Source organism: Pristiophorus japonicus, chromosome 9 (genome assembly GCF_044704955.1).
Source record: "Pristiophorus japonicus isolate sPriJap1 chromosome 9, sPriJap1.hap1, whole genome shotgun sequence".
In the NCBI taxonomy this organism is placed as follows: domain Eukaryota; kingdom Metazoa; phylum Chordata; class Chondrichthyes; family Pristiophoridae; genus Pristiophorus; species Pristiophorus japonicus.
In genome coordinates, this window is record NC_091985.1 from 223764585 (window position 1) to 223786067 (window position 21483).

At 49.1% G+C, this 21483-nt stretch overlaps 2 non-coding genes across 2 annotated transcripts; one reads left to right on the forward strand and one right to left on the reverse strand.

Annotated features, from left to right (window-relative positions):
* Positions 1-4367: 4367 nt before the first annotated feature.
* Positions 4368-4481, reverse strand: LOC139274434 (U5 spliceosomal RNA). Its single transcript, XR_011595492.1, has one exon. It is a non-coding gene; the product is annotated as a U5 spliceosomal RNA (small nuclear RNA).
* A 10693-nt stretch (positions 4482-15174) lies between these two features.
* LOC139274431 (U5 spliceosomal RNA) lies at positions 15175-15288 on the forward strand. The gene has a single exon (XR_011595489.1). It is a non-coding gene; the product is annotated as a U5 spliceosomal RNA (small nuclear RNA).
* The last annotated feature ends 6195 nt before the right edge of the window (positions 15289-21483 follow it).

Genomic DNA, 21483 nt, shown 5'->3' on the forward strand with positions numbered 1-21483 from the left:
GTGATGATGCCTTTCCTCATCGATTCTGACATATTGCCAGCCAGAAGCATACCCTCGTACACTTCCAGCAGGTCTGGGCCCATCCAGTCCCACAGAGCCGAATACAACTCGACCGGTAAGCCATCGCTTCTGGGAGTTTTACTCGTTGCAAGAGACCAGACGGCCTTTGTCATCTCATCCAGAATTAATGGGTGGTCCACACTCTCCCGCTCGCTGTCGTTTAGGACCTCCGTGATAGACGACAGGAACGACTGGGAGGCCGTGTGGTCTGTGGGCTTGACGTCGTACAGCCTGGCATAGAAGGATTTGCTGATCCTCAGCATGTCAGGCTGCGAAAACGTCACAGAACCGTCTTCTCCCTTTAGGCTGGTGATCACAGAGCTCCCCCTGTGTACCTTTTGGAATAAGAAGCGCGAACATGTCTCATCCTGCTCGATGGAGCGGACTCTGGAGCGGAAATGATTTTGGAGGACTCTGAGGCAAAGAGCAAGACTTGCTGGCCCTTCACCTCTTCGAGTTCCTCCGCGACATCGACTCCCATCGACTGCAACAGGAGCAGGTTTTGCATGCTCTTCTGGAGTTGGGACAATTCCCTCTGTCTCCCTCTCGCCTCCTGAACACCATTGCGGATGAAAAACCTCTTGATGTTTGTCTTGATTGTTACCCACCAGTGCATCGGGGAATCGCAGAGGGGTTTTACGGTTCTCCAACCTTTGTAATCCCTCTTGAGTTCCTCCACGTTTTCCGGAGTCAACAGTTTCACGTTCAGCTTCCATATCCCTTTGCCAACTTTCTGGTTTTCCTGTGGGCAAAAGTCGGCCAGTAGGAGGCAGTGGTCAGAGAAGAACACCGGTGTGACATCGGTGGATCTGACCTTGAGCGTGTGGGACACAAACAGGAAGTCTATTCTGGAACGGACGGACCCGTCTGGTCTCGGCCAGGTGTATCTGCGCGGTGCTCCGTCTGCAGGGTTGCTGAAGATGTCGCACAGCTTGGCGTCTTTTACAGCATCCATCAGGAGTTTGGACGTGGCATCCAGTTTGCTGTCGTCTCTGCTGGATCGTCCAGCCGCGTTGATGATGCAGTTGAAGTCACCACCCAGAATGACCGGCCTGGACGTCGCCAGCAGCAGTGGGAGCTGCTGGAAGAGGGCCAGCCACTCGCTTCTGAGAGGCGAGACATACACGTTAATTTTTGTACATTACATCTGCTACGAGGAGGCGGATGCCCACCACCTCCTTAACTTCAGTGATGGTGAAGTGGCCTCCCCGCAGCAGAATGCCTAGGCCGGAAGACCAGCAGTCGTTACCTCCTGACCATATGGATGGTCCATGGGCCCACCATCGTGACCACTGCCGGTAACTGCTGAAGTGCAGCAGCCTGCACTCCTGCAAGAACAGCAGGTCTGCTTTGACCTTGGCGAGGTACCCCAAGGTGGAAACACATCGTGTAGTGGATTTTACGCTACGCACGTTAATAGATGCAATTTTTAAATCTATGTTTAAGTTACAGGTTACAGTTCAAAACATTTACATTTCAAATAAACTGTCCTTTACGTTGGAGACCTGTCCAGTGGCCGGTTCCTGCAAACATAGATTTTCAATGTAAAAGTCTACTTCACCTGGGCTGGCATACTGGTCTTTTTTTTAATTTCAAAATATACTTTATTCATATAAAAATTTGTACAGTACATTCAAAAGCAGTTCAGTACATTTAGCTGCGGTCAGCAATCCCATACACTACATTTGGGTGCTGACAGCAGTTCCATTCGATACATTTCCTTGCTTTTCATTTCAAGTACAATTCGGTACAATACGGGATACATTGTAGTACATTCGCCAAATTACATTACATGTGTCACTATACAGGACACGGAATGGCTGATGATACATTTACATATTTTCTTTTCAACGTGCATTATGAAACAGACCTTGCATTGTACATGGCACTACATAGGTGTTTATAGATGATGGTGCTCCATGTGCACAAAAAAGAAGTTACAAGTACGGCCCGAGGGGAGTTTTGAACAGATTCCTGCCCCCGGGTTTATCGTGGCAGAAGGGCTTTAAACTGTGGCCCTTCCCCACAGTGCCTTTGCGGCAGCTGCACCAATTTTAAGTGCGTCCCTCAGCACGTAATCCTGGATCTTGGATTGCACCAGTCTGCAACACGCAGACATGGACATCTCCTTGCTCTGGAAGACCAGCAAGTTTCGGCAAGACCAAAGAGCGTCTTTGACTGAGTTGATGACCCTCCAGCAGCAGGGATGTCTGTCTCAGTGTGTGTCCCTGGGGACAGTCCGTAGAGCACAGAGACTTGTGTTCCGGAGCTGCTTGGGATGAACCTCGACAGCAACTACTGCATCTCTTTCCAAACCTGCCTTGCGAAGGCGCAATCCTGAAGGAGATGGGTGACAGTCTCGTCCGCCCTGCAGTCGACTCGGGGGCACTGTGCCATGTTGCTGAGACGTCGGCTGTGCATGAACGCTCTGATGGGTAGGGCCATCCTCACCGCCAACCAAGCTACGTCTTGGTGCTTGTGTGAAAGCTCTGGCGATAAGACGTTCTGCCAAATGAGTTCGACAGTCCACTCAGCGAACCACCTGACAGGGTCCACCCTCTGCTTCTTTCGTAGGGCGTCCAGGATGTTACGTGCTGACCACTGTTTTATGGCCTTGTGGTCAAAGGGGTTTTTTGTGAAAAACTTTTCCACGAAGGACAGGTGGACAGGCAACAATGGGGACAGGTAGAAACTCAGCACGTAGTGACACTTGGTGTTTGCGTACTGGGGGTCTGTGCACAGCTTGATGCAGCCGCACACAAAGGTGGCCATCAGGATGAGGGCCACGTTCGGAACATCCTTTCCTCCACTGTCCAGAGATTTGTACATTGTATCTCTGCGGACATGCTCCATTTTGGACCACCAGACAAAGTGGAAGACGGCCCGGGTGACTGCCGCGGCACAGGAGCGAGAGATGGCCAGACCTGTGCCACGTGCAGCAAACCCGAGAGCACCTCACTCCTGATGACCAGGTTCTTTCCTGCCATGGAGAGGAAGCGCAGCTTCCACCATCCCAGTTTTTGCATCACTTTGACGATACGCTCTTCCAGGTTTTTGGCGCATGCCCCGTCTGCTCTGAACCATATTCCCAACACCTTCAGGTAATCTGGCTTAACGGTGAAGGGGATAAAGGATCGGTCAGTTGCCAAAGAACATGGCCTCACTTTTGCTGCGATTGACCTTCGCTCCCAAGGCCAGTTCAAACTGGTCGCAGATTGTGAGCAATCTGCGGACCGACTGCGGATCCGAGCAAAAGATGGCCACGTCATCCACGTACAGGGAGGTCTTGACCTGAGCGCCTCCGCTGCCTGGGATCGTCACCCCTCTAATGCCCGCATCCTTCCTAATGGACCCGGCAAAGGGCTCGATACAACACACAAACAAGACAGACGAGAGAGGACAGCCTTGCCTGACTCCAGATCTGATCAGAAAGCTTTCAGTTTCCCACCCGTTGATTAGAACTGCGCTACAGTTATACAGGGTATTGGTGAGACCACACCTGGAATACTGCGTGCAGTTTTGGTTTCCATATTTACGAAAGGATATACTTGCTTTGGAGGCAGTTCAGAGAAGGTTCCAGAGATGAGGGGGTTGACTTATGAGGAAAGGTTGAGTAGGTTGGACCTCTACTCATTGGAATTCAGATGAATGAGAGGTAATGGTATTGAAACGTATAAAATTATGAGGGGGCTTGACAAGGTGGATGCAGAGAGGATGTTTCCACTGATGGGGGAGACTAGAACTAGAGGGCATAATCTTAGAATAAAGGGCCACCAGAGATGAGAAGGAATTTCTTCTCTCAGAGGCTTATAAATCTGGAATTTGCTGCCTCGGAGAATTGTTGAAATTTGAACATTGAATAAATTTAAGACAGAAATAGACAGATCCTTGAGTGATAAGGGGAGCGGGCGGGGAAGTGGAGCTGAGTCCATGATCAGATCAGCCATGATCTTATTGAATGGCGGAGCAGGCTGAAGAGCCGTATTACCTACTCCTATTTCTTATGTTCAGCTCTGTCAAGCCCGTGTGGTGGCTGGTGTACAAAGACCACTACACGTGAAAACAATCCACACACAGGCATCTTCCCACGCTCCAAGATTTAGTTCGGGATCTGGAGTTTTAAGATTCTTCTGAAAGCTGGTGACCCCCAGGTGGGCAAGTTAACTCCCACAAACAAGTGCTTTACTCCGACATTGACAACTACAACAAGTAGAACCAGTAGCCAAATCATCAGTAGTTATCGCAACCTGTATAAAGCCACACCTACTACATAACGCAAAGATCAGTCTATTTTTGAACAATAAGACAGCCCCACTAAAGCAGGGCCTCGAAAAATTAATTAAAACTCTGAATGTTACTCTCCACGGAAATCTTTAGTAAAAGGCGAAAGATTTATACGATCTGAAGAGAAACCAGAGGGTACTGATTATTCCGGCGCAGCTCCTCGCCCCCAAGCGACGGTTTGCCTCTTTAACGTTGGGCTGAGCCGCTAGAACTAACTTCTAGAAAAGATATATTACCACAAATCAATACAGCGCGAGGGAAAGTAACTGGAAACTTCAGTGTCCGTGAAAATCAGTTAAACCTGAAGTTTATTTTAGTTTCTTGCTAAGTATTATGTAGAACATTGTGGGTATGTAAATGAGCTTGAGCTTTGTGTGGGCTGGGTTTACAATGACGTGTCCAATTCTTCGGTACAACTTTACTTCGGGTTTTTATTCTCTCTCAGTGTGTTTGAAGCTTAAGGTAAACATTTTGGATCAGTGCGGTTTCTGCTCGTGAGCAAACGTGTTTTAGTTCATACAGGAAGTCATTAACACAATGAGAGCAGACACAGAGCTCAGAGCCGTGCACTGTCCACGTCTAGTATCCATTTCACTGATTTCAATGATATAAACCAGACTTGTTACTGTATTGGTCTGAATTTTTTTACATTTCAAAATATACTTTATTCATATATAAATTTGTACAGTACATTCAAAAGCAGTTCAGTACATTTAGCTGTGGTCAGCAATCCCACACACTACATTTGGCTGCTGACGGCAGTTCCGTTCGATACATTTCCCTGCTTTTCATTTCAAGTACAATTCGGTACAATACGGGATACATTGTAGTACATTCGACAAATTACATTACATGTGTCACTATACAGGACACGGAATGGGTGACGGTACATTTACATTTTTTTTTCTTTTCAACGTGCATTACGAAACAGACCTTGCATTGTACATGGCACGACATAGGTGTTTACAGATCATGGTGCTCCATGTACACAAAAAAGAAATTACAAGTACGGCCCGAGGGGAGTTTTGAACTGATTCCTGCCCCAGGGTTTACCGTGGCAGAAGGGCTTTAAATGGTGGCCCTTCCCCACTGTGCCTTTGCGGCGGCTGCACCAATTTTAAGTGCGTCCCTCAGCACGTAATCTTGGATCTTGGATTGCGCCAGTCTGCAACACGCAGACGTGGACATCTGCTTGCTGTGGAAGACCAGCAAGTTTTGGCAAGACCAAAGAGCGTCTTTGACCGAGTTGATGGCCCTCCAGCAGCAGGTGATGTCTGTCTCGGTGTGTGTCCCTGGGAACAGCAAGTAGAGCACAGAGTCTCGTGTTACGGAGCTGCTCGGGGTGAACCTCGACAGCAACCATTGCATCTCTTTCCAAACCTGCCTTGCGAAGGCGCAATCCTGAAGGAGATGCGTGACAGTCTTGTCCGCCCCGCAGCCGACTCGGGGGCACCGTGCCATGTTGCTGAGACGTCGGCTGTGCATGAATGCTCTGATGTGTAAGGCCCTCCTCACCGCCAACCAAGCTACGTCTTGGTGCTTGTGTGAAAGCTCTAGCGATGAGACGTTCTGCTAAACGAGTTTGAAAGTCAAAAAATTCCAGAAGATTCGTCAAGCATGATTTCTCTTTTATAAATCCATGCTGACTTGGACCGATCCTGTCACTGCTTTCCAAATGCGCTGCTATTTCATCCTTAATGATTGATTCCAACATTTTCCCCACTGCTGATGTCAGGCTAACCAGTCTATAATTACTCGTTTTCTCTCTCTCTCCTTTTTTAAAAAGTGGTGTTATATTAGCTACCCTCCAGGTCCATAGGAACTGATCCAGAGTCGATAGACTGTTGGAAAATGTTCAACTATCAGGCACCGGGGATTTATCGGCCTTCAATCCCATCAATTTCCCTAACACAATTTCCCGCCTAATAAGGATAGCATTCTGTTTCTCCTTCTCACTAGACCCACTGTCCCCTAGTACATTCGGAAGGTTATTTGTGTCTTCCCTCGTGAAGACAGAACCGAAGTATTTGTTAAATTGGTCTGCCATTTCTTTGTTCCCAATTATAAATTCACCTGAATCCGACTGCAAGGGACCTACGTTTGTCTTCACTAATCTTTTTCTCTTCACATATTTATATAAGCTTTTGCAGTCAGTTTTTATGTTCCCTGAGAGCTTCCTCTCGTACTCTATTTTCCCCCTCTTAATTAAACACTTAGTCTTCCTCTGTTGAATTCTAAATTTCTCCCAGTCCTCAGGTTTGTTGCTTTTTCTAGCCAATTTATTTGCCTCTTCCTTGGTTTTAGCACTATCCTTAATTTCCCTTGTTAGCCACAGTTGAGCCACCTTCCCCATTTTATTTTTTTATTTCAGACAGGGATGCACAAGAGCTGAAGTTAATCCATGTGATCTTTAAATGTTTGCCATTGCTTATCCACCATCAACCCTTTAAATATCCTTTGCCAGTCTATTCTAGCCAATTCACACCTCATACCGTCGAAGTTACCTTTCCTTCTGCTGTGTATCTGTAAAGCATGCACTCCCATGTTCCACCACCAGGGAGCTCATCCCCTGAAGTCCCAAGGGATCTCAGCATCCCTTGGGAGCACTGTAAATAAGCCAGCCCCTAAGACCTGTTCCTCACTTTGGAGTGTCTTATTAAAGACTGAGGTCACTGTTACTTTAACCTCCCTCTGTGCAGCCTCATCTGTGTTAGGAACACAATAACTGGCGGCAAGAATACGAATCCAACGCAAAGATGCAGCAAATCGTGGGAATCCTGGAGAAATTCTCGGAGGGTGAGGACTGGGAATTTTTAAAATTTTTTTTAAACATTTTTTTATTCGTTGCCAATCTTTCCAATTCTTTGTCAAATCACAAATGCCAGAGGTCACCTTGCACACATCAAGGATCACTCTGCACCAATGCTCTTAGCCAAAAGGCCTGGAGCCACTGCACTGTTCCTGGAAGTACTGCAATACCAGGTTTGTGCCGTGGATGGGTCAAACTACCCCACCCACCTCCTATTTCCAAAAAGCATAGAAGAATCACCTTCATGATCCAGGGAGAACCACGTTGGGGTCATGGTTACTCCCCTGTCAGGTCAGTTACGCATGATCTTAGCCAAAAGGCCACTGGGAAGCCTTTGTCGAATGGCTAGACCAGTACTTTGTAGCCAAGGAACTGGACGGAGAAGGAAGCGCTGAAAAAAGGAGAGCGGTTCTCCTCACAGTCTGTGGGGCACCGACCTACAGCCTCTTGAAGAATCTTCTGGCTCCTGTGAAACCCACAGATAAGTCATATGAGGAGCTGTGTACACTGGTTCGGGAGCATCTTAACCCGAGGGAGAGCATGCAGATGACGAGGTATCAGTTCTATATGTGCCAGCGATCTGAAGGTCAGGAAGTGGCGAGCTACGTTGCCGAGCTAAGGCGACTTGCAGGACAATGTGAGTTTGATGGCTACCTGGAGCAAATGCTCAGAGACTTATTTGTACTGGGCATTGGCCATGAGACTATCCTATGAAAACTTTTGACTGTAGAGACACCGACCCTCAGTAAGGCCATTGCGATAGCACAGGCATTTATGTCCACCAGTGATAACAGCAAACAAATCTCTCAGCACACAAGTGCGAGCAATGTTCATAAATTAACTGGAATTGTGTTTGCGAGCAGAAATGTGCAGGGCAGAACCCACGAGTCTGCAACTGCCAGCAGGCCTCAGGTGGCTCAGATGACTCAGAGTCCCCAACAAAGGATGAATGCAAGGCAATTCACACCTTGTTGGCATTGTGGAGGCTTGAATTCAGCCTATTCATGAAGCTTCAAAGGGTATGTTTGCAAGAGCTGTGGAACAATGGGGCACCTCCAACGAGCTTGCAAACGAGCTCCAAACTCTGCAAAACCTGCTAACCACCTCGTGGCAGAGGAAGATCGGTCCATGGTGGATCAAAGCAATTTCGAGCCTCAGAGAGAGGAGGCAGATGCTGAAGTACACGGGTGCACATATTTTCGACAAAATGTCTACCTATAATGCTAAACGTAAAATTGAATGGCTTACCTGCAGCCATGGAATTGGACACTGGTGCAAGCCAATCAATCATGAGTAAAAAGATGTTTGAGAGACTGTGGTGCAACGAGGCATTCAGACCAGCCCTGAGCCCCATCCACACAAAACTGGGAACGTACACCAAAGAGCTTATCATCTGCCCTGGGCAGCGCCATGGTCAAGGTCACCTACGAGGGCACAGTGCATGAACTGCCACTCTGGATTGTCCCAGGCGATGGCCCCACACTGCTTGGAAGGAGCTGGCTGGGCAAAATCCACTGGAACTGGGATGACATCCGAACGCTATCACATGTTGATGAGGCGTAATGTACCCAGGTTCTTAACAAATTTCCTTCCCTTTTTGAGCCAGGCATTGGAAACTTTTCTGGGGTGAAGGTGCGGATCCACTTGGTCCCAGAGGCATGACCCATTCATCACAAGGCGCGAGCGGTACCTCACATGATGAGGGAGAGAGTGGAAATCGAGCTGGACAGGCTGCAACGCGAGGGCATCATCTCCCCTGTGGAATTCAGTGAGTGGGCCAGCCTGGTTGTTCCAGTACTCAAAAGTGATGGCACGGCCAGGATTTGCGATGATTATAAAGTAACTATTAATCGTTTCTCGCTACAGAACCAATACCCACTACCTAAGGCAGACAACCTATTTGTGACGCTGGCAGAAGGCAAGACATTCACCAAGCTCGACCTGACTTCAGCCTACATGATGCAGGAGCTGGAGGAGTCTTCAAAGGGCCTCACCTGCATCAACACGCACAAGGGACTATTAATCTACAACAGATGCGCATTTGTAATTCAGTCGGCTGCAGCGATCTTCCAGAGAAACATGGAGAGCCTACTCAAGTCGGTACCACACATGGTGGTCTTTCAGGACGACATATTGGTCACGGGTCGGGACACCGCCAAGCACCTACAAAACCTGGAGGAGGTCCTCCAGCGACTGGATCGCATATGCTGCGGCTGAAGAGGTTGAAATGCATCTTCATGGCAACAGAAGTGGAGTTTTTGGGGAGAAAGATCGCGGCGGATGGCATTCGGCCCACAGATGCCAAGACAGAGGCTATCAGGAACGCACCCAGGCCACAGAACGTCACGGAGCTGCGGTCGTTCCTGGGACTTCTCAACTATTTTGGTAACTTCCTACCGGGGTTAAGCACCCTTTTAGAGCCCCTACATGTGTTATTGCGCAAAGGTGAGAACTGGGTATGGGGAAAAAAAACAAGTAATTGCTTTTGAGAAAGCCAGAAACATTTTATGCTCCAACAAGATGCTTGTATTGTATAACCCATGTAAAAGACTTGTGCTAGCATGTGACGCATCGTCGTATGGAGTTGGGTGTGTATTACAACAAGCTAACGTTGAGGGGAAGTTGCAAGCTGTCGCCTATGCTTCCAGGAGCTTGTCTACGGCCGAGAGGGCCTACAGCATGATTGAGAAAGAGGCATTAGCGTGTGTGTTCAGGGTAAAGAAAATGCATCAGTACCTGTTTTGCCTCAAATTTGAGCTGGAAACTGATCACAAGCCCCTCACATCCCTGTTCTCTGAAAACTAGGGGATAAATACTCATGCCTCAGCCCACATACAAAGGTGGGCACTCGCACTATCAGCGTATAACTATACCATCCGCCACAGGCCAGGCACTGAGAACTGCGCGGATGCTATCAGTCGGCTACCATTGCCCAACACAGGGGTGGAAATGGCGCAGCCCGCAGACTTGTTGATGGTCATGGAAGCGTTTGAAAATGATAAATCACCTGTCACGGCCCGCCAGATTAGGACTTGGACCAGCCAAGATCCTCTGCTGTCCCGAGTAAAAAACTGTTTACTGCATGGGAGCTGGGCCAGCATCCTAGGTGAAATGCAAGAGGCAATCAAGCCATTCCAGCGGTGAAAGGACGAGCTGTCCATTCAGGCAGACTGCCTGTTGTGGGGTAACTGAGTAGTGCTGCCAAAAAAGGGCAGGGAGATGTTAATCTCGGATCTCCACAGCACACACCCGGGTATGGTAATGATGAAAGCGATAGCCAGGTCCCACGTGTGGTGGCCCGGTATCGACTCTGACTTAGAGTCCTGTGTATGGCAATGCAGCATATGTGCTCAGTTGAGCAACGTGCCCAGAGAGGCACCACTAAGTTTGTGGTCCAGGCCCTCCAGACCTTGGTCAAGGATCCATGTCGACTATGCGGGCCCATTTCTCGGTAAAATGTTCCTGGTGGTGGTGGATGCTTTTTCAAAATGGATTGAATGTGAAATAATGTCGGGAAACACCATCACCACCACCCTCGAAAGCCTGAGGGCCATGTTTGCCACCCACGGCCTGCCTGACATACTGGTCAGTGACAACGGGCCATGTTTTACCAGTGCCGAATTTAAAGAATTCATGACCCGCAATGGGATCAAACATATCACCTCGGCTCCGTTTAAACCAGCCTCCAATGGGCAGGCAGAGCAGGCAGTGCAAACAATCAAACAGAGCCTTAAATGAGTAACAGAAGGCTCACTCCAAACCCGCCTGTCCTGAATACTGCTCAGCTACCGCACAAGACCCCACTCGCTCATAGGCATGCCCCCGGCTGAGCTACTCATGAAAAGGACACTTAAAACCAGACTCTCGCTGGTTCACCCCAACCTGCATGATCAGGTAGAGAGCAGGCGGCAGCAACAAAATGTAAACGATGGTCGTGCCACTGTGTCACTGGAAATTGATCTGAATGACCCTGTGTATGTGCTAAACTATGGACATGGTCCCAAGTGAATCGCGGGCACGGTGATAGCTATGAAAGGAGTAGGGTGTTTGTAGTCAAACTAGACAATGGACAAATTTGCAGAAAGCATCTGGACCAAACGTGGCTGCAGTTCACAGACTGCCCTGAACAACTCACAGCAGACATCACCTTTTTCAAGCCCACAACACACACCCAAAGGATCAATGACTACACGCCAGACCAGAAAATCGAATCCATCATGCCCAACAGCCCAGCAAGGCCAGGGTCACCTAACAGCCCAGCAAGGCCAGGCTCACCTAGCAGCCCTGCAGGGCCAACAACATGCCAGCCCAGCGAGGGCACAGCCAACACACCAGAACAGACATTTATACTGAGGCAGTCCACCAGGGAAAGAAAGGCTAAGCATGGGCAAGGAAACCTCCTACTGATTACTACCTACCACTCTCCCTCAGCTGGTGAATCAGTACCCCACTATATTGAACACCACTTGAAAGAAGCACTGAGAGTAGCAAGGATTGATTGAGTCCTGAAGGACATAGCTGCCAGATTGGGCCTGCGACACAATTATCACAGCCCCAGGAGATAGCTGCAGGGGTTTCTCAGGGCAGTGCCCTAGGCCCAATCATCTTGAGCTGCTTCATCAATGACCTTCCCTATGACCATCATAAGATCAGAAGTGGGAATGTTTGCTGATGACTGCACAGTGTTCAATGCCATTCGCAACTATTCCAATAATGAAGCAGTCCATACCCACATGCAGCAAGATCTGGATGAGATTCAGGCTTGGGCTGATAAGTGGTAAGTAACATTCACGCCACACAAGTGCTATCTCCAACAAGCCAGAGTCTAACCATCATCCCATGACATTCAATGGCATTACCATCGCCGAATTCCCCACCATAAGCATCCTAGGAGTCCATTGACCAGAAATTTAAATGGACCAGCCAAATAAATAATGTGGGCAACAAGAGCCGGTCAGAGGCTGGGCATTCTGCGGCAAGTGTCTCACCTCCTGACTTCCCAAAGCCTTTACACCATCTACAAGGCACAAGTCAGGAGTGTGATGGAATGCTCTCCACTTGCCTGGATGAGTGCAGCTGCAACAACACTCAAGAAGCTCGAAACTATCCAGGGCAAAGCAACCTGTTTGATTGGCATCCCATCCACCACCTTAAACATTCACTCCCTCCATCACCGACATACTGTGGCTGTCATGTGTACCATCTACAAGATGCACTGCAGCAATTCACCAAGGCTTCTTTGGCAGCACCTCCCAAACCCACAACCTCTACCACCTAGAAGGACAAGGTCAGTAGGCGATTGGGAACACCATTACCTCCAAGTACCCCTCCAAGTAACACACCATCCTGACTTGGAAATATATCGCCGTTCCTTCATCGGCGCTGGGTCAAAATCATGTAACTCCCTCCCTAACAGTACTATGGGAGTTCCTTCACTACCTGCAGTGGCACCAGCGACCTGAAAGACTTGCACGGGATTTGGACCAGCGCCAGATCCAGGTCACCATGAAAGTGGATGCCAGCAAAACCATCCTGCACCCCCCCTCCAGCTTTGCCATCGGAGGAATTCGGGGCGACATGGTGTACGCTGGCCAACCCAACGTGTGCCGGACCTGCGGGAAGGCAGGCCATGTGGCGGCAAGCTGCAAAACTGTCATCTGCCGAAACTGCAAGAACAAAGGCCAACAGACAAAGGACTGTAAGGAGACCAAGTGCTGCAACCTCTGTGGTCTGGCTGGGCACCTTTACAAAAACTGCCCCAAACACAGCTTCAGCTATGCACAGGCAGCAAAGAACATTGCACCAGAGGAGGAGGAAGCTGAGGAACACAATGTTCCAGAGGAGACCTACACCCTCCCCCCGACCAGTGCCCTGAGCAAAGAAGCAATCGCCCTCGTGGACTCGGAACAAGTCAGGGAGGAAGAGAAGCCTGCTACGGCGAGCTGCGAGACACCAGCACCCAGCAGTGAAGCTCTCCCCCAGCGCACCGAGTCCAGGAATGAGGAGACAGCAGATGATGAAGCGGGATGGGAGACCATCAAGAAAAAGGCCTGCTAGCGTAAGGAGAACAGGCAAGCAAGGGCCCCTGCGGAAACGAAAGGGAAGAGGCGGCTAACGTCCACAACAGACAGCAGCGACGGCAGCTCGTCTGATGATGAAAGGCGAGACAAAGCCCCTCACTACCGCCACCAGAACAAGAGGCAATACGCCAACCCACAGCCACAGGTGACCGGGAGCAGTGAAATGACCAGCACAGCCCCGCTCCGGAAACCCGGGAGCAGTGAAGCACCCAGCGCACACGAGCTCCGGAACACCGGGAGCAAAGAAGCGACCAACACAGACCAGCTCCGGGATAACGGGAGCAATGAAGTGCCCAGCACACCCACCTCCGGAATACCAGGAGCGACGCAGCGATCGCAGCACACCAGCTCGAGATCACTGCGACTGATGAAAAGAGGGAACCACCAACACCCGGCGAGGACAGTGCAGAGGACATATCGGACTTTCTGACAACACTGCACCAGTCCCCGGGTGGAAACACTCCCACGGTAGAGGACGACCATTGCAAGGAAATGGCGGACGAGACTGTCATGCATCTCCTTCAGGATTGCGCTTTTGCAAGGCAGGTTTGGAAAGAGATGCAGTGGTTGCTGTCGAGGTTCATCCCAAGCAGCTCCATAACACAGGACTCTGTGCTCTACGGACTGTTCCCAGGGACACACACCGAGACAGACATCACCTGCTGCTGGAGGGCCATCAACTCGGTCAAAGACGCTCTTTGGTCTTGCCGAAACTTGCTGGTTTTCCAGAGCAAGGAGATGACCATGTCTGCGTGTTGCAGACTGGCGCAATCCAAGATCCAGGATTACGTGCTGAGGGACGCACTTAAAATTGATGCAGTCGCCGCAAAGGCACGGTAGGGAAGGGCCACAGTTTAAAGCCCTTCTGCCACGGAAAAGCTGGGGGCAGGAATCAGTACAAAACCCCCCTCGGGCTGTATTTGTAATTTACTTTTTGTGTACATGGAGCGCCATGATCTGTAAACACCTATGTAGTGCCAGGTACAATGCAAGGTCTGTTGCGAAATGCATGTTGAAAAGAAAAATGTAAATGTACCATCACCCATTCCGTGTCCTGTATAGTGACACATGAAATGTAATTTGTTTGAATGTACTACAATGTATCCCGTATTGGACCGAATTGCACTTGAACTGGAAAACAAGGAAATGTAACGAACGGAACTGCCGTCAGCACCCAAATAATAGTGTATGGGATTGCTGACCGCAGCTAAATGTATTGAAATGCCTTTGAATATACTGTACAGATATTTTTTTTATTAATAAAGTATATTTTGAAATAAAAAAAACAGTGCAAAGAAATGTATCGAACGGAACTGCCGTCAGCACGCAAATGTAGTGTATGGGATTGCTGACCGCAGCTAAATGTACTGAACTGCTTTTGAATGTACTGTACAAATTTTTATATGAATAAAGTATATTTTGAAATTTAAAAAAAGTATTCAGACCAATACATCAACAAGTCTGGTTTATATCATTGAAATCAGTGAAATGGATACTAGACGTGGACAGTGCACGGCTCTGAGCTCTGTGTCTGCTCTCATTGTGTTAATGACTTCCTGTATGAACTAAAACACGTTTGCTCACGAGCAGAAACCGCACTGATCCAAAATGTTTACCTTAAGCTTCAAACACACCGAGAGAGAATAAAAACCCGAAGTAAAGTTGTACCAAAGAATTGGACACGTCATTGTAAACCCAGCCCGCACAAAGCTCAAGCTCATTTACATACCCACAATGTTCTACATAATACTTAGCAAGAAACTAAAATAAACTTCAGGTTTAACTGATTTTCACGGACACTGAAGTTTCCAGTTACTTTCCCTCGCGCTGTATTGATTTGTGGTAATATATCTTTTCTAGAAGTTAGTTCTAGCGGCTCAGCCCAACGTTAAAGAGGCAAGCCGTCACTTGGGGGCGAGGAGCTGCGCGGGAATAATCAGTATATTCTGGTTTCTCTTCAGATCGTATAAATCTTTCGCCTTTTACTAAAGATTTCCGTGGAGAGTAACATTCAGAGTTTTAATTAATTTTTCGAGGCCCTGCTTTAGTGGGGCTGTCTTATTGTTCAAAAACAGACTGATCTTTGCATTATGTAGTAGGTGTGGCTTTATACAGATTGCGATAACTACTGATGATTTGGTTATTTACTTGTTGTAGTTGTGAATGTCGTAGTAAAGCACTTGTTTGTGGGAGTTAACTTGCCCACCTGGGGTTCGCCAGCTTTCAGAAGAATCGTAAAACTCCAGATCCCGAACTAAATCTTGGAGCGTGGGAAGATGCCTGTGTGTGGATTGTTTTCACGTGTAGTGGTCTTTGTACACCAGCCACCACACGGGCTTGACAGAGCTAAACATAAGAAATAGGAGTAGGTAATACGGCTCTTCGAGCCTGCTCCGCCATTCAATAAGATCATGGCTGATCTGATCATGGACTCAGCTCCACTTCCCCGCCCGCTCCCCATAACCCCTTATCACTCAAAAAAATTGTCTATTTCTGTCTTAAATTTATTCAATGTCCCAACTTCAACAGCTCTCCGAGGCAGCAAATTCCAGATTTATAAGCCTCTGAGAGAAGAAATTCCTTCTGATCTCTGTTTAAATGGGCGGCCCCTTATTCTAAGATTATGCCCTAGTTCTCTAGTTCTAGTCTCCCCCATCAGTGGAAACATCCTCTCTGCATCCACCTTGTCAAGCCCCCTCATAATTTTATATGTTTCGATAACATCACCTCTCATTCTTCTGAATTCCAATGAGTAGAGGCCCAACCTACTCAACCTTTCCAAATAAGTCAACCCCCTCATCTCTGGAATCAACCTATTGAACCTTCTCTGAACTGCCTCCAAAGCAAGTATATCCTTTCGTAAATATGGAAATCAAAACTGCACGCAGTATTCCAGGTGTGGTCTCACCAATACCCTGTATAACTGTAGCGCAGTTCTAATCAACGGGTGGGAAACTGAAAGCTTTCTGATCAGATCTGGAGTCAGGCAAGGCTGTCCTCTCTCGTCTGTCTTGTTTGTGTGTTGTATCGAGCCCTTTGCCGGGTCCATCAGGAAGGATGCGGGCATTAGAGGGGTGATGATTCCAGGCAGCGGAGGCGCTCAGGTCAAGACCTCCCTGTACGTGGATGACGTGGCCATCTTTTGCTCGGATCCGCAGTCGGTCCGCAGATTGCTCACAATCTGCGACCAGTTTGAACTGGCCTTGGGAGCGAAGGTCAATCGCAGCAAAAGCGAGGCCATCTTCTTTGGCAACTGGGCCGACCGATCCTTTATCCCCTTCACCGTTAAGCCAGATTACCTGAAGGTGTTGGGGATATGGTTCCCAAAACCTGGGAAGAGCGTATCGCCAAAGTGAAGCAAAAACTGGGATAGTGGAAGCTGCGCTTCCTCTCCATGGCAGGAAAAAACCTGGTCATCAGGAGTGAGGTGCTCTTGGGTTTGCTGCACATGGCACAGGTCTGGCCCATCTCTCGCTCCTGTGCCGCGGCAGTCACCCAGGCTGTCTTCCACTTTGTCTGGAGGTCCAAAATGGAACGTGTCCGCAGAGACACATGTACAAATCTCTGGACAGTGGAGGAAAGGATGTTCCGAACGTGGCCCTCATCCTGATGGCCAGCTTTGTGTGCGGCTGCATCAAGCTGTGCACAGACCCCCAGTATGCAAACACCAAGTGTCACTACGTGCTGAGTTTCTACCTGTCCCCTTTGTTGTCTGTCTACCTGTCCTTCGTGGAAAAGTTTTTCACAAAAAAACCCTCTGACCACAAGGCCATAAAACAGTTGTCAGCACGTAAGGTCCTGGACGCCCTACGAAAGAAGGAGAGGGTGGACCCTGTCGGGTGGTTCCCTGAGCGGACGGTCAAACTCGTTTGGCAGAACATCTCATCGCCAGAGCTTTCACACAAGCACCATGACATAGCTTGGTTGGCGGTGAGGAGGGCCTTACCTGTCAGAGCGTTCATGTACAGCCGACATATCATCAACATGGCACGCTGCCCCTGAATCGGTTGCGGGGCGGACGAGACTGTCACCCATCTCTTTCAGGATTGTGCCTTCGCAAGGCAGGTTTGGAAAGAGATGCATTGGTTGCTGTCGAGGTTCATCCCAAGCAGCTCCGTAACACAGGACTCGGTGCTCTACGGGCTGTTCCCAGGGACACACACCGAGACAGACATCACCTGCTGCTGGAGGGCCATCAACTCGGTCAAAGACGCTCTTTGGTCTTGCCGAAACTTGCTGGTTCTACAGAGCAAGGAGATGTCCATGTCTGCGTGTTGCAGACTGGCGCAATCCAAGATCCAGTGCTGAGGGACGCACTTAAAATTGGTGCAGTCGCCACAAAGGCACGGTGGGGAAGGACCACAGTTTAAAACCCTTCTGCCATGGAAAACCCGGGGGCAGGAATCAGTATAAAACTCCTCTCGGGCCGTATTTGTAATTTACTTTTTGTGTACATGGAGCACCATGATCTGTAAACACCTATGTAGTGCCATGTACAATGCAAGGTCTGTTGCGAAATGCATGTTGAAAAGAAAAAAAAAATGTAAATGTACCGTCACCCATTCTGTGTACTGTATAGTGACACATGAAATGTAATTTGTTTGCATGTACTACAAGGTATCCCATATTGGACCGAATTGCACTTGAACTGGAAAACAAGGAAATGTAACAAACGGAACTGCCGTCAGCACCCAAATAATAGTGTATGGGATTGCTGACCGCAGCTAAATGTATTGAAATGCCTTTGAATGTACTGTACAGATTTTTTTATGAATAAAGTATATTTTGAAATTAAAAAAAAACAAGCACCATGACGTAACTTGGTTGGCGGTGAGGAGGGCCTTACCCATCAGAGCGTTCATGCGCAGCCGACGTCTCAGCAACACGGCACGGTGCCCCCGAGTCGGCTGCGGGGCGGACGAGACTGTCACGCATCTCCTTCAGGATTGCGCCTTCGCAAGACAGGTTTGGAAAGAGATGCAGTGGTTGCTGTCGAGGTTCATCCCAAGCAGCTCCGGAACACAAGACTCTGTGCTCTATGGGCTGTTCCCAGGGACACACACCGAGGCAGACATCACCTGCTGCTGGAGGGCCATCAACTCGGTCAAAGACACTCTTTGGTCTTGCCAAAACTTGCTGGTCTTCCAGAGCAAGGAGATGTCCACGTCTGCGTGATGCAGACTGGCGCAATCCAAGATCCAGGATTACATGCTGAGGGACGCACTTAAAATTGGTGCAGCCGGCACAAAGGCACGGTGGGGAGGGGCCACAGTTTAAAGCCATTCTGCCACGGTAAACCCGGGGGCAGGAATCATTTCAAAACTCCCCTCGGGCCGTACTTGTATCTTCCTTTTTGTGTACATGGAGCACCATGATCTGTAAACACCTATGTCGTGCCATGTACAATGCAAGGTCTGTTTCGTAATGCACATTGAAAAGAAAAAATGTAAATGTACCATCACCCATTCTGTGTACTGTATAGTGACACATGTAATGTAACTTGTTGAATGTACTACAATGTATCCCGTATTGTACCAAATTGTACTTGAAATGAAAAGCAAGGAAATGTATCAAACGGAACTGCCGTCAGCACCCAAATGTAGTGTATGGGATTGCTGACAGCAGCTAAATGTACTGAACTACTTTTGAATGTACTGTACAAATATTTATATGAATAAAGTATATTTTGAAATTAAAAAAAAGACCGGTATGCCAGCCCAGGTGAAGTAGACTTTTACATTGCAAATCTATGTTTGCAGGAACCGGCCACTGGACAGGTCTCCAACGTAAAGGACAGTTTTTTGAAATGTAAATGTTTTGAACTGTAACCTGTAACTTAAACATAGGTTTAAAAATTGCATCGATTAACGTGCGTAGCGTAAAATCCACTACACGATGTGTTTCCACCTTGGGCTACCTCGCCAAGGTCAAAGCAGACCTGCTGTTCTTGCAGGAGTGCAGGCTGCTGCACTTCAGCAGTTACCGGCAGTGGTCACGATGGTGGGCCCATGGACCATCCATATGGTCAGGAGGCAACGACTGCTGGTCTTCCGGCCTAGGCATTCTGCTGTGGGGAGGCCACTTCACCATCACTGAAGTTAAGGAGGTGGTGGGCATCTGCCTCCTCGTAGCAGATGTAATGTACAAAAATTAACGTGTATGTCTCGCCTCTCAGAAGCGAGTGGCTGGCCCTCTTCCAGCAGCTTACACTGCTGCTGGCGACGACCAGGCCGGTCATTCTGGGTGGTGACTTCAACTGCATCATCGATGCGGCTGGACGATCCAGCAGAGCCGACAGCAAACTGGACGCCACGTCCAAACTCCTGATGGATGCTGTAAAAGACGCCAAGCTGTGCGACATCTTCAGCAACCCTGCAGACGGAGCACCGCGCAGATACACCTGGCCGAGACCAGACGGGTCCGTCCGTTCCAGAATAGACTTCCTGTTTGTGTCCCACACGCTCAAGGTCAGATCCACCGATGTCACACTGGTGTTCTTCTCTGACCACTGCCTCCTACTGGCCGACTTTTGCCCACAGGAAAACCAGAAAGTTGGCAGAGGGATATGGAAGCTGAACGTGAAACTGTTGACTCCGGAAAACGTGGAGGAACTCAAGAGGGATTACAAAGGTTGGAGAACCGTAAAACCCCTCTGCGATTCCCCGATGCACTGGTGGGAAACAATCAAGACAAACATCAAGAGGTTTTTCATCCGCAATGGTGTTCAGGAGGCGAGAGGGAGACAGAGGGAATTGTCCCAACTCCAGAAGAGCATGCAAAACCTGCTCCTGTTGCAGTCGATGGGAGTCGATGTCGCGGAGGAACTCGAAGAGGTGAAAGGCCAGCAAGCCTTGCTCTTTGTCTCAGAGTCCTCCAAAATCATTTCCGCTCCAGAGTCCGCTCCATCGAGCAGGATGAGATATGTTCGCGCTTCTTCTTCCAAAAGGTACACAGGGGGAGCTCTGTGATCACCAGCCTAAAGGGAGAAGACGGTTCTGTGACGTTTTCGCAGCCTGACATGCTGAGGATCAGCAAATCCTTCTATGCCAGGCTGTACGACGTCAAGCCCACAGACCACACGGCCTCCCAGTCGTTCCTGTCGTCTATCACGGAGGTCCTAAACGACAGCGAGCAGGAGAGTCTGGACCACCCGCTAACTCTGGATGAGATGACAAAGGCCGTCTGGTCCCTTGCAACGAGTAAAACTCCCAGAAGCGATGGCTTACCGGTCGAGTTGTATTGGGCTCTGTGGGACTGGATGGGCCCAGACCTGCTGGAAGTGTACGAGGGTATGCTTCTGGCTGGCAGTATGTCAGAATGGATGAGGAAAGGCATCATCACCCTCATCTACAAGCAGAAGGGGGAGAGGGAGGAAATCAAAAACTGGCGGCCCATTTTACTGCTCAATGTGGACTACAAGATCCTGGCAAAGGTCATCGCCAACAGGCGCAAGTTTGCTCTTGAGCTGGTGATTCACCCGGACCAGACCTGCGCTGTCCCTGGCAGGAAGATCTCTGATAGCCTGGTGCTACTCAGGGATATGATCGCTTACGTGCAGGACAGTGGGGTGGACACCTGCTTAATCAGCTTAGAACAGGAGAAGGCCTTTGACAGGATATCGCACACGTACCTGATGGACGTGCTCTCCAAAATGGGGTTTGGGGCGGGTATCCGCAATTGGATCCAACTGCTCTACAGAGACATCAGTAGCGCAGTTCTAATCAGCGGGTGGGAAACTGAAAGCTTTACGATCAGATCTGGAGTCAGGCAAGGCTGTCCTCTCTCGTCTCTTGTTTGTGTGTTGTATCGAGCCCTTTGCCGGGTCCATCAGGAAGGATGCAGGCATTAGAGGGGTGACGATCCCAGGCAGCAGAGGCGCTCAGGTCAAGACCTCCCTGTACATGGATGACGTAGCCATCTTTTGCTCGGATCCGCAGTCGGTCTGCAGATTGCTCACAACCTGCGACCAGTTTGAACTGGCCTCGGGAGTGAAGGTCAATTGCAGCAAAAGTGAGGCCATGTTCTTTGGCAACTGGGCCGACCGATCCTTTATTCCCTTCACCATTAAGCCAGATTACCTGAAGGTGTTGGGAATATGGTTCGGAGCGGACGGGGCATGCGCCAAAAACTTGGAATAGCGTATCGCCAAAGTGAAGCAAAAACTGGAATGGTGGAAGCTGTGCTTCCTCTCCATGGCAGGAAAGAACCTGGTCATCAGGAGTGAGCTACTCTCGGGGTTGCTACACGTGG